The 14,348-nt window shown below is 38.7% G+C and overlaps 1 protein-coding gene across 11 annotated transcripts in view; it reads right to left on the bottom strand.

Moving 5' to 3' along the window:
* Window positions 1–14,348, bottom strand: part of MARCHF8 (membrane associated ring-CH-type finger 8) — a 158,714-nt gene that overhangs the window by 97,631 nt on the left and 46,735 nt on the right. The window contains exon 1 of one of the 11 annotated variants that reach the window (XM_077878557.1): window positions 11,509–11,670. The exons of 9 other annotated variants lie outside the window; for them this stretch is intronic. The gene's annotated coding sequence lies outside the window, so the exon portion shown is untranslated. Of the gene's footprint in view, window positions 1–11,508; window positions 11,671–14,348 lie in introns of those variants that run through there. One more of the 11 variants, XM_077878554.1, reaches the window with a different exon arrangement.

Consider the following 14,348-nt stretch of genomic DNA (forward strand, 5'->3'; position numbering starts at 1 on the left):
TTACACAAGACAAGAGGCACTTACTGCTTAGTTGTCTTATACCATCTGGAAGATCACAAAAGTCACTTGTGAGCAGTTTTTTTCATCACTCATGCCTCAAAGTCCTTTGTTAGAAATGACAAAGTCCATGTGGATTACTTATTCAAACTAATCATGTCCAAAGCCCCTACCACATATTATACCAATAGCTGCTTTTGGTGATTCTAGTATAATAATCATTATCACATCATTGGTACATGATCATGACAAGCCTGAAGAGGACTATTTACGCCAGAGAAACACAAACGTAAGAAAGGGTTTTAAATATTGTGTGGAATTTTGAAGGACCTCCCCTTCTTACAGCCGTTTAAGTTACTCTTCTGGTATGAACCCCTATCTCCAGATTTGAAAGTCTGCCTGAAGCAAACCCTCCCCTATGCCATATTTAGGATAAAAATGATAATCTTAAAAAACAAACTGCAAAATATACCATGCCACTTTTCATGTGAAAAGCATAAAGCAGGTATTACTCATACTATTTTCTTTGCGTGATTTCCAAATACCTATTTTATATCAATTTACAATAAAGAGCAACAATTAAACCTCCGCACTATGCCTGACAACCCAGGCATGAGGACTTCAATTCCACTACTGCTAAAAATACAGCACACCTAATATGAAAATCCATATCTAGAAATGGACAAACTGGGTGTTTAAGAGTATGGAAGCAGAGACACCTGGCTGGCTCACTCAGTGGAGTATGCAACTCTTGGTCTCACTGTCATGAGTTCGAGCCCCACATTGCATGCAGATCTTAGTTTAAAAAATAAAATATTAAAAAAACAACAAAAAAGGAACTATGGAAATGGTAATGCCACGTCAATTGATCGAAAGAGTTACTATTGTGAAGATGGTAAATCTCCCAAAATTGATATACACATAAAGCAATCCCTATCAAAAACCCAGCTGACTTCTAGGCAGAAATTAGACAAGCTGATCCTAGAATTCATATGGAAATTCAAGGGGCCTGTGATATCAAAATGATCTTGAAAAAGAACAAAGCTGGAGAACTCCAACTTCACGATTTCAAAACTTGCTAAAAAGGAATAGTAATCAAGACAGTGTGCAATTGAAATAAGGACAGATACACAGATTAACAGAATAGAATTGAGTCCAGAAATAAACCCATGTATCTATGGTCAATTGGTTTTTCAACAAGGGTTCCAAGACTATTCAAAGGAAAAAGAAAAGCCTTTTCAACATGCCAAAGAATAAATTTAGACCCTTACCTCACACAAGTAAAAAATAAACTAAAAATAACCAAAATAAAACATTTGTACTACAACAGATACCATCAAGAAAGTGAAAAGACAACCATAGAACACAATAAATCTTTTTGCAAAGCATACAATAAGAGATTTGTGTGTTGAATATATAAAGGGCTGTCACAACTCAGTAATAAAGAGACAACCCAATGAAAAATAAGTTGTTCAAGAGACTCTTAATTATACAGATTACTAGAGGAGAAGGAGGTATGAGAATGGGTCAAATAGGTGACAGGGATTAAGGAGTGCACTTGTGGAGATGAGCAGGGTGATACAAGGAAGTGTTAAATCACTATACTCTACACCTGAAACTAATATAACAGTTTGTTGACTATACTGAAATTAAAACAAAAAGTTTTTATTTTTTAAAAAGGAAAAATGAGTTGTTCAACCTGACTAGTTAAGAGGAGAATGCAAACTAAAACCATAAGATATACTTTAATCACTGCTATACTTAAACATAGGTAAGTGTTGGCAAGGATGTGGAGAAACTGAAACCCTCATACAACGCTGGTGGAACTATACGTAGCTGCTTTGGAAAACAGTCTGGATCTTCCTTAAAATGTGGGAATAACACAAATGTCCATAAATTAGTGAATGGATAAATAAAATGCGTTATCTATATAATGAAATATATAGTTGCTACAACATGGATGAAACCCGAAAGCATGATACAAAGTAAAAGGACCAAATATTGTATGATTACATTTGTATAAAATGTCTAGAGTAGGCAAACTATAGAAGCAGAAAGTGGATTACTGGTTACCAAGGACTGAGATAGTGATCGGGGATGGGGGCTGACGGCTAGAAGGGTTTCTTTTTAGAGAAATAAATGTGTTCTAAAATTTATTACAGTCATGCTGCATAACACTTAAGCATACTGAAAGCCATAGAATTATATACTTTAAATGAGTAATTGTAATTAATGTGAATTATTTCTCAAAAAAGCTTCTTTTAAAAAGAATATACATATAATTATTATGTATTAAGATAGATAAAAACTGTTTTTCCTTTGTGCTTGTCCTATGTAATTTATCCAAATGACATGGGGACAGTCACTGTTATCCTACTACTCTTCTGGTTTTGAGAAAGATAACAGGAAGAGTACAAAATCAGCAATCAGAAATCGAAGTGAAGCCTTGACTTTAGAATACTGTGTGATGTTGGACAAATTGTGGAATTTCAAAGGCTCTGTTTCTTCACCCACAAAACAGAAGGGTAATAATCTCTACTCTACTCACAGGGTTATTGTGAAGACCAAAGAAGATTGTGTCCATGTGCACAAATGTCAGGGTTCTTAACATCAGCACATTTTCCACATTTTCAGGCATCTGCAATGAATCCTCTCACTGCCTTACAAAGGGCAATTTGTTTGCATTGTCTTTCCAATACTATTTTCTGTCTTCCTACACCTCATTCTGTAGATTTACACAACTGAGAACTTCAAATCCTTCCAACACTTATTTAGGACCTCTAGTAGCATGACTCTGAGGGGAAGCAAGGTTGACAATGCTATCCCTACAAGGAAAGAGGTAGGAAGGCCTGATCCTAAAGATGATCAGTGCGGCACAAGAGTCAAGCTGTTCCATGTGCTTTCCAAATGGTCCAGATAAATGAAGGGTTCTCTCCATTCCAACAATGGTGCTTGGGACAAATATAGACAACAAAGAGGCAGCCAGGAGAAGACAAATATGCCAGTCACAACTTCCTTGAGGGATGGTCACCACAGGTCTGCATGCCTCCCTGCACCCCTGCTATAAGGGTGCCAGGCTCCAGCAGCACCCTGCTCCTCTCCATTATGCAGTGTTGAATCATAACATCCTAAATGGCACTCAGAATAAACAACTTTAAGTTAAGCCTGTTTTTATCAGAAGCACATTTCATATAAAAAAATGAGAAGCTTGTGTACAGCAGCTAGCAGATTCAAAAAGAAAAAAAAAGCAGTAAGAAGAGAGAGGAGACCAGCTGTAATACAGAGCACTGAATGATCAAAGCCACACTTAAAGAAGTGAATGTGATGTAGGAAGGAGAGAGACCATTTGAAAAGGAGGATTGACATCTAGTGAGAGGACTAAATCATACTCTGGTTTCTGGCTGTGCATTCAAAAGACTGGGATGCACAGAGGAGTGGGGGATAAAGGGAAGCTCACCAGGGACACTGAGCTTGACATGCTTGTGGGAAACCCAAGATATAGACATGGTGTGCACTGGGAATCATGCACACACCACAACACCTGAACACACAAGAACAGAATCCATTTTCCAAGGAAAACCCGCAGAATCAGTAGTTTACATCATTAGGTGCTATAAACAAATGATAAAACCCAACATCAATACAGAATTTTTAAACAGCAATGAAGAATCCCTAACTTTAAAAAACATGTATCTCAATAAAAATTTAACTTCACACTCACACAGCAAAACTCCTAGAGGCATACTAATTAAACCAAGAAGCAAAATAAGGACATTACCACTTCTATTGTTTAATATACAGCTAGATTTTTTTTTTTTTCTGCTAATGGGATAAGACTTAAAAAGAGAACTTTATAAGGGCACCTGGGTGGCTCAGTAGGTTAAGTGTCTGACTCTTGATCTCAGCTCAGGTCTTGGTCTCAGAGTCATGAGTTCAAGTCCTGAGCTGGGCTCCACACTGGGCATGGAGCCTACTTAAAAGAGAGAGAGAAGTTTATAATGCAATGAAAGAGCTAAAGTCCAAAGGAATTTTCTAAGAACTACTAGAATCAGTTAAAAATATAAACATTTGTATAAAATCAGTAATGTATTCTAGTATAAGAAAAAAGTATATAAATACATAATGTTACCAACATTCCTTTACATAAACATAACAAAAATCATGACATAGAGATGGATGATATAAAAGTTATTTAAGAACTTTTAATGATTCAATGATTCAGTAATTTTGGAGTATATTTGAAAACTCGAAAGCAATAATAGTTTGTTATAACAATAATTTGTGTTCTTCCCCGATAAAGTATATATATATAAGGTAATTCCAAGGTCTAAGCAAGATTTTTCTATTTTACAAAATGATTCTAAAATTCTGCATAAGAATTAATCAGATGATCAAATAAAAATGATGAGAAAGAATAGAAAGATGAATCCTCTTGAAATACAGACAAAACAGTAATAATAATTATTAAAACAGCAAGATACAGAAAACTGAAAAGAATTTAATACAAGTAACTTTTCAAAAATATTAAAATCCCCACATAAAATGGACGTAAACAGCACTTTACTAATGAGGACATTGCTCATTTAATATTTCAATAATCAGGGAAAAACAACAGCTCAGAGAATGATATTTTCCCTTCATAAACTTCTACCAAAAAATATGATGAAACCTAACATTGGCCTATGTTCTTATGATCCTCCGTAGTATCACAAACTCAGAATACCTATCAGGAAAAATGCTGAGCAACAGAGCTAGGAAGAGCTTATCTCTGAGAAGCTTAGCCTGAGAAAATACAAAAAAAAATCTACAAGTCCCAAGATTTTCACAATAACATTATTTACAACAAAGAAAAACACACAGTTCCCTTAATTTTCCCAAACTGGGGGAAAGCTAAGTAAATTGCGGTGCTAATACAATCAAAGGAATATTATGTAATCAAAGAAATACTATTAGAAGCAAGAAAAACATGGATTTGATAAAAAGCAGATGATAGGGACACCCGGGTGGCTTCAGCAATTGAGCGTGTGCCTTAGGCTCGGGGAGTGATCCTGGGATCCAGGATCAAGACCCACATTGGGCTCCCTGCAGGGAGCCTGTTTCTCCCTCTGCCTGGGTCTCTGCCTCTCTGTGTATCTCTCATGAATAAATAAATAAATCTTTAAAAAAAAGAGTATATAAATTATATATACATTATAATTACAAATACATTGGTACATACACAAGCTAAAACCCTAGGAGGGAAACTCATTAAAAACACTAAAAGCAGTGGGGAGCTTGAGTGGCACATTGTAAGCGTCTGACTCATGGTGATCTCAGGGTCTTGAGATCAAGCCCCACATTGGGCTCCACACTCAGCATAGAGTCTGCTTCAGTTTTTCTCTCCCTCTGCCTCTGCCCCTTCACCCTACCCCTGTGCATTCACATTCTCTCTAAAATAAATAAATCTTTTTTAAAAACGCTAACAGCAATTTAATGATGTAGCAATATGACTTTTCATTTCTCTATTTTTTAAACCCTTAGTGATGATCTATTACTTTTATAGTTTAAATATTTAAACAGCTAAAATTAAAAGCTCAAGTGATTCCACATAGGTTGGCAATAGTCAGAATTTTGGATATCAATGAACATATACAACCATGAAAGGCAGTACATTTCTGAAGGCCTCAAAGAATTCAAGCCTCATCTTCCTACATGAATAAAGTAGAAGATGCATTCTCAGGACACAGCTGTCTTCAAGCATTATAGTGCTTGTATTATGTTCTTTCTCAATTTTCTCAGCATCTCCTTTAATATTTTTGCACAGTGCTCTCCCTTTAAAAACAGCATAGTGCATCATGGTAACAGTTTACCTTTTTTACAATGTTTTATTATGTCTGATTTTCATTCTAAAGTTACTGACTTTGGAGACTGCATCATTCCATATCCTACACATTGTAAGACTCATTAATATTTTCATGTCATACTATTTCTAGTTTGTATATTTCTCACAAAATGGAATGGCTATTACACACCAGCAGAAATGGAGACTCAGAACATGAACATGTAGCAAACAGGAGTCTCGTATTCGAATATGGCAGACTGGGTAGGTCACTACTCATCCACTGTCAATAAATCTGAGCATCTGCCCAGCACTTGGAAAGCACTGTCTTTGTTTTTTTTTTTAGTATATGTTTATCCCTGTTACTGTGGCAGAAACCATCATCCTTACAGAACACAGAAAAGAACAATAAACATGGACTATTAATATTTTTTCCTTTTAATCATGGCTGTATCTTGTTCCAAAAAAAAATGGATGCCTTCTTTCCACCAGGAGAATTGACTTCTCTCTTAGCAAGAGATATCTGTGTATGAAGGAAGCCGACATGCCCAGAGTTTGACCATGAGATTAGGTGCTTTTATTGTTCAAACGGTATTTACTATTAAAAAAAAAAAGTTCCTCAATTTCCTGCCACTAATTGCAAAAACTTGCTTACTGTCCCCAACCCTTTCATGAATTATGTAAATTATATCCTGTAGCTCAAAGGAAAAGGACACCCCAATGCTGGGAAGGTACCTGGGCTCTCTGCCTTCCTCTTCATATGCCTCACTTACCAACCATCCATCTACCTGATTCTTTCATCCTCTCTTTGCAAAGGCTCCTTCGCATCAACTAAGTAAGAGCTTTCCAAGGAAAATACAAAGAGTAAGTAGTTTATATCAGTAGATGCTACTTAAGATTTATTAAATTCCACATCAATTAAGAATTTTAAAATACTTTGTGGATCTCTGATTTTTAAAAACAAAAGGAAAATGCTTCCAATTTGTCTATCCTCTTTCCCTCTATGAGAAAACTTTCTATGTACAATGTTCTTCTCTTGCTTGCCTTTCACAACTCAATTCAATGCAATCCAACCTCTGTTCCCCCACTTCACAGAAAATGTTCTTGGCCTTTCTTATTTACTAATCAAACTTGGGAGAAGAGCTCCAAATGAAAGTAACCAAAAGAAGACACACAAAACAACAACTAAGAGAGATAAAAAACAATTTTCTTAAGTTTTTTTTAAGTTCTTTTATTTATTCATGAGAGACAGAGAGAGAGAGAGGCAGAGACACAGGCAGAGGGAAAAGCAGGCTCCCTATAGAGCCAAATATGGGAGTTGATCCCAGGACCCTGCACACACACAGAGAGAGAGGTAGAGACACAGGCAGAGGAAGAAGCAGGCTCCCTGCAGGGAGCCCGATGTGGGACTTGATCCTGGAACTCCAGGATCTCGCCCTGGGCCAAAGGCAGGCGCTCAACCGCTGAGCCATCCAGGTGTCCCAATTTTCTCAAGTTTTGAAAACTCTTTTAAATAAGTCAGTCAATGTCCTCTTAGATATACAGATGATATACCATTCATAAAGCTAAAATGTGATAATATGAAAAAGAAAAAAGTACTTGAGAATTTTTTTAATAATAAATTTATTTTTATTGGTGTTCAATTTGCCAACATACAGAATAACACCCAGTGCTCATCCCGTCAAGTGCCCCCCTCAGTGTCCGTCACCCATTCACCCCCACCCCCCACCCTCCTCCTCCCCTTCCACCACCCCTAGTTCGTTTCCCAGAGTTAGGAGTCTTTATGTTCTGTCTCCCTTTCTGATATTTCCCACTCATTTCTTCTCCCTTCCCTTCTATTCCCTTTCACTATTATTTATATTCCCCAAATCAATGAGAACATATAATGTTTGTCCTTCTCCGATTGACGTATTTAACTCAGCATAATACCCTCTAGTTCCATCCACGTTGAAGCAAATGGTGGGTATTTGTCATTTCTAATGGCTGAGTACTTGAGAATTAAAAATTATAAGCAAAATTAGAAATTCAACAGAAGGGTTAGAAAATAAAAGTCACAGAACTTGCTCAAAAAAGTACAAAAGTATGCAACAGGGAATAAGAGGGAGAAGACAGAAGATCTGAGGATATAAGGTAATATATGCAGATCAGTTTAGAAATTCCAACATCTGACCCAAAAGGAGTTCCAGAACGAAGGGGCAGAGAAAACAGGGAAGGAAATAATCAGAGAAATAATACAAGAATTCTCCAAATCTGAAAGATGCAAGTCCCCAGATTGAAACAGCCTGGTATGAACCTGGCATAATGAACTGAATTAAAAAAAAATTTTTAAAGGTCCACATGAACACATATTATTATAAAACCCTAGGACACCAAGGGCAAAGAAAAATCTGAAAAAGAAAATGTCCTCGGGAAGTGGGGGGAGTGAGGAACAGGGATTGGAGCTATTACATACCAAAGAAATAAATACATCAAAATGGAATAAGGCTTCTTCTCAGTAGCACCAGCACCAATGAAGCCAGATAACAGAGGCATAATGCCTTCAAATTTCTGAGGGAATATTTCCACACTGAATTTAATATCCAGCAAAACTATCAAATAAATGTGAAGAGAGAACATTAATAATATAAAGGAAGTTACTGCCTGTGTTCCATAATTTTCATGGTTGCAGTTTTCACATTTAGGTGTTTCATCCATTTTGAATTTATATTTGTGGATTGTATAAGAAAGTGGTTCAGTTTCATTCTTTTGCATGTTGCTGTCCAGTTGTATCAACATCACTTACTGAAGACACTGTCCTTTTCCTATTGGATATTCTTTTCTGCTTTGTCAAAGATTACCTGACCATACAATTGTGGGTTTGTTTTTGGATTTTCTATTCTGTTCCAAATAGGTCTATTTTTGTACTACCATACTGTTTTGATTACCACAGCTTTGAAATATAACTTGAAGTCTGGAATTGTGATGCCTCCAGCTTTTCTTTTTCAAGATTGCTTTGGCCCTTTAGGGTCTCTTGTGGTTCCTAACAAATTTTAGGATTGTTTGTTCTAGCTCTGTGAAAAATGCTGGTAGCATTTTGATAAGAGATTGCATTAAATGTGTAGACTCCTTTGGATAGTACAGACATTTTAACAATATTTGTTCTTCTGATCTATGAGTACAGACTGTCTTTCCATTTCCTTGTGTCATCTTCAATTTCTTTAATCACATGTTTTATAGTTTTCAGAGTACAGGTCTTTCACCTCTTTGGTTAGATTTATTCCTAAGGTATTTTATTATTTTTGGTGCAACTATAAATGGGATTATTTTAATTTCTTTTTGTTGCTTCATTATTAGTGAATATAAATGCAACAAATTTCTGCACATTGATTTTTGTATCCTGCAACATTACTGAATTCATTTATCAGTTCTAATAGTTTTTTTTTTTTTGGTGGAGTAGGTTAGGTTTTCTATATATAGTATCATGTCATCTGCAAATACTGAAAGTCTTACTTCTTCCTTACCAATTCAGATGCCTTTTCTTTATTTTTGTTGTTTGACTGCTATAGCTAGGACTTCCAGTACTATGTTGAATAAGGGTGGTAAGAGTGGGGACACCTGGGTGTCTCAGGAGTTGAGTGTCTGCCTTCAGCTCAGGGCTTGATCCCAGGGTGCAGGATCGAGTCCCACATAGGACTCCTTGCAGGGAGCCTGCTTCTCCCTCTTCATATTTCTCTGTCTCCCTCTCTCTGTGTTTCCCATGAATAAATACATAAAATCTTTCTTTAAAAAGTGGTAAGAGTGCACATCCTTGTCTTGTTCCCAACCTTACAGGAAAAGTTCTTAGTTTTTCCCACCCCCCACCCTCCTCCCCTTCCACAACCCCCAGCTCGGTTCCCAGAGTTAGGAGTCTTTATGTTTTGTCTCCCTTTCTGATATTTCCTACCCATTTCTTCTCCTTTCCCCTTTATTCCCTTTCACTATTTTTATATTCCCCAAATGAATGAGAACATACAATGTTTGTCCTTCTCGGATTGACTTACTTCACTCAGCATAATACCCTCCAGTTCCATCCATGTCGAAGCAAATGGTGGGTATTCGTCGTTTCTAATGGATGAGTAATATTCCATTGTATACATAAACCACATCTTCTTTATCCATTCATCTTTCAATGGACACCGAAGCTCCTTCTACAGTTTGGCCATCGTGGACATTGCTGCTAGAAACATCGGGGTGCAGGTGTCCCGGCGTTTCATTGCATCTGTATCTTTGGGGTAAATCCCCAACAGTGCAATTGCTGGGTCATAGGGCAGCTCTATTTTTAACTGAGGAACCTCCACAGTTTTCCAGAGTGGCTGCACCAGTTCACATTCCCACCAACAGTGCAAGAGGGTTCCCTTTTCTCCGCATCCTCTCCAACATTTGTGGTTTCCTGCCTTGTTAATTTTCCCCATTCTCACTGGTGTGAGGTGGTATCTCATTGTGGTTTTCATTTCTATTTCCCTGATGGCCAGTGATGCAGAGCATTTTCTCATGTGCATGTTGGCCATGTCTATGTCTTCCTCTGTGAGATTTCTGTTCACGTCTTTTGCCCATTTCATGAATGGATTGTTTGTTTCTTTGCTGTTGAGTTGAATAATTTCTTTATAGATCTTGGAAACTAGCCCTTTATCTGATACATCATTTGCAAATATCGTCTCCCATTCTGTAGGTTGTCTTTTAGTTTTGTTGACTGTATCCTTTGCTGTGCAAAAGCTTCTTATCTTGATGAAGTCCCAATAGTTCATTTTTGCTTTTGTTTCTTTTGCCTTCGTGGATGTACCTTGCAAGAAGTTGCTGTGGCCAAGTTCAAAAAGGGTGTTGCCTGTGTTCTCCTCTAGGATTTGATGGAATCTTGTCTCACATTTAGATCTTTCATCCATTTTGAGTTTATCTTTGTGTATGGTGCAAGAGAGTGGTCTAGTTTCACTCATCTGCATGTGGATGTCCAATTTTCCCAGCACCATTTATTGAAGAGACTGTCTTTCTTCCAGTGGATAGTCTTTCCTCCTTTATCGAATATTAGTTGACCATAAAGTTCAGGGTCCACTTCTGGGTTCTCTATTCTGTTCCATTGATCTATATGTTTGTTTTTGTGCCAGTATTGCTGGCTACATGTTTTCCTTTTATCGATTTTAACTCTTGTCTCTCTAGGCCAGTAGTTCTCAACCTTTTTAGTCTCAGGACACCTGTATATTCTTAATCATTATCGAGGACCCCAAAGATACTTTTTGTTTACATGGATTTTATCTACTGATACTTACCATGTTTAGAAATTTGAGAGATTTAAGAATAATTGTTTTATTTAAAGATAATAAACCTTTTGTGTGATAATGTTTTTATGAGGAAAAGAATCTTCCAAAAAATTAGAGTGGTATTCGACATTTTTGTAATCTTTTTTTGTAATTTTTTTTTTAAACAGGAAGCTCCCACATCTGCCCCATGATGCAACGATGACCGCTTGCACAAGTATGTCACTGGTGGGGGAAGGGGAGCGCCTGCCTGGAATTCTCTGAGGTTGGAAATGCAAACACTAACTATTGAAAAACCTTGAAAGGGCAGCACAGCTCCCAGTAAAAATTAAAGTCCGACCTGAGGAGTTGAAAGAACCAAGCCTCCCTGCTCCCAGTCCCAGAAGGAGAGGGAAAGGTCCACGTCCCAGTCCGTTAAGACAGCACCTGTCGGCGCAGCAGGTCTCGGCAGAAGGCGCTCCGGCTCCTGCTCGGGCTCCTCGGCGCCCCGCTGCGCACGGACGGCGTCGGCTCCCGGGGGCAGGGTCCCTCTTTAGGCCTCAGCAGCCCGGGGGGCAGCTCCTCTCCCCCGGGGGCGGGCCTCGCCTCGGGTCTGCGCCCTCCGGCCGACGGTTGGGCCCGCGATTGGGCTCCGGTGGCGCCGCTCGGGGACCCCCAGAAGGCCGCCACGGCCCGCACGAGCACGTTCGGCATGCTGTCCAGGGAAGGAGGCCGGCGACGCCGCGACATCGGCGGTGCCATCGGGCGGCGGGCTGCAGTTCCGGAGGCCAGAGGCGCCCCTGCAGGACGCGCGCCAGGTTGGGGAAGAGGCCTCCGCTGTCTTGATGACCACAGCTTTGTAGGACAACCTGAAATCTGGCATTGTGAGGCCCCCAGATATGGCTTTCTATTTTAAAATTCCCCTGGCTATTCGGGGTCTTTTCTGATTCCACACAAATCTTAAAATAATTTGTTCTAACTCTCTGAAGAAAGTCCATGGTATTTTGATACGGATTGCATTAAACGTGGAAATTGCCCTGGATAACATTGACATTTTCACAATATTAATTCTGCCAATCCATGAGCATGGAATATTTTTGCATCTCTTGGCGTCTTCCTCAATTTCTTTCAGAAGTGTTCTATAGTTTTGAGGGTATAGATCCTTTACATCTTTGGTTAGGTTTATTCCTAGGTATCTTATGCTTTTGGGTGCAATTGTAAATGGGGTTGACTCCTTAATTTCTCTTTCTTCAGTCTCCTTGTTAGTATATAGAAATGCCACTGATTTCTGGGCATTGATTTTGTATCCTGCCACGCTACCAAATTGCTGTATGAGTTCTAGCAATCTTGGGGTGGAGGCTTTCGGGTTTTCTATGTAGAGTATCATGTCATCGGCGAAGAGGGAGAGTTTGACTTCTTTGCCAACTTGAATGCCTTTAATGTCTTTTTGTTGTCTGATTGCTGAGGCTAGGACTTCCAGTACTATGTTGAAGAGCAGTGATGAGAGTGGACATCCCTGTCTTGTTCCTGATCTTAGGGGAAAGACTCCCAGCGTTTCCCCATTGAGAATGATATTTGCTGTGGGCTTTTCATAGATGGCTCTTAAGATGTCGAGGAATGTTCCCTCTATCCCTACAATCTGAAGAGTTTTGATCAGGAATGGATGCTGTATTTTGTCAAATGCTTTCTCTGCATCTAATGAGAGGATCATATGGTTCTTGGTTTTTCTCTTGCTGATATGATGAATCACATTGATTGTTTTATGAGTGTTGAACCAGCCTTGCATCCTGGGGATAAATCCTACTTGGTCATGGTGAATAATTTTCTTAATGTACTGTTGCATCCTATTGGCTAGTATCTTGTTGAGAATTTTTGCATCCATGTTCATCAGGGATATTGGTCTGTAATTCTCCTTTTTGGTGGGGTCTTTGTCTGGTTTTGGAATTAAAGTGATGCTGGCCTCATAGAACGAATTTGGAAGTACTCCATCTCTTTCTATCTTTCCAAACAGCTTTAGTAAAATAGGTATGGTTTCTTCTTTCAACGTTTGATAGAATTCCCCAGGGAAGCCATCTGGCCCTGGACTTTTGTGTCTTGGGAGGTTTTTGATGACTGCTTCAATTTCCTCCCTGGTTATTGGCCTGTTCAGGTTTTCTATTTCTTCCTGTTCCAGTTTTGGTAGTTTGTGGCTTTCCAGAAATGCGTCCATTTCTTCTAGATTGCCTAATTTATTGGCGTATAACTGTTCATAATATGTTTTTTAAATCGTTTGTATTTCCTTGGTGTTGGTAGTGCTCTCTCCTTTCTCATTCATGATTTTATTGAGTCTTCTCTCTCTTCTTTTTAATAAGGCTGGCTAATGGTTTATCTATCTTATTAATTCTTTCAAAGAACCAACTCCTGGTTTTGTTGATCTGTTCCACAGTTCTTCTGGTCTCGATTTCTTTGAGTTCTGCTTGAATCTTTATTAATTCTCTTCTTCTGCTGGGTGTAGGATCTATTTGCTGTTTTGTCTCTAGCTCCTTTAGGTGTGAGGTTAGCTTGTGTTTTTGAGTTCTTTCCAGTTTTTGGATGGATGCTTGTACTGCGATGTATTTCCCCCTTAGGACTACTTTTGCTGCATCCTAAAGATTTTGAACGGTTATATCTTCATTCTCATTAGTTTCCATGAATCTTTTTTTTTAATTTTTTATTTATTTATGATAGTCACAGAGAGAGAGAGAGAGAGAGAGAGAGGCAGAGACATAGGCAGAGGGAGAAGCAGGCTCCATGCACCGGGAGCCTGATGTGGGATTCGATCCAGAGTCTCCAGGATCGCACCCTGGGCCAAAGGCAGGCGCCAACCCGCTGCGCCACCCAGGGATCCCTCCATGAATCTTTTTAATTCTTCCTTAATTTCCTGGTTGACCCTTTCATCTTTTAGGAGGATGGTCCTTAACCTCCAAGTGTTTGAAGTCCTTCCAAACTTCTTGTTGTGATTTAGTTCTAATTTCAAGGCATTATGGTCTGAGAATATGCAGGGGCCGATCCCAATCTTTTGGTATCGGTTCAGACCTGATTTGTGACCCTGTATGTGGTCTATTCTGGAGAAAGTTCCATGTGCACTTGAGAAGAATGTGTATTCAGTTGAGTTTGGATGTAAAGTTCTGTAGATATCTGTGAAATCCATCTGGTCCAGTGTATCATTTAAAGCTCTCATTTCTTTGGAGATGTTGTGCTTAGAAGACCTATAGAGTGTAGAAAGCGCTAGATTGAAGTCACCAAGTATAAGTGTATTATTATCTAAG

The sequence above is a fragment of the Canis aureus genome, chromosome 29 (genome assembly GCF_053574225.1).
Source record: "Canis aureus isolate CA01 chromosome 29, VMU_Caureus_v.1.0, whole genome shotgun sequence".
In the NCBI taxonomy this organism is placed as follows: Eukaryota; Metazoa; Chordata; class Mammalia; order Carnivora; family Canidae; genus Canis; species Canis aureus.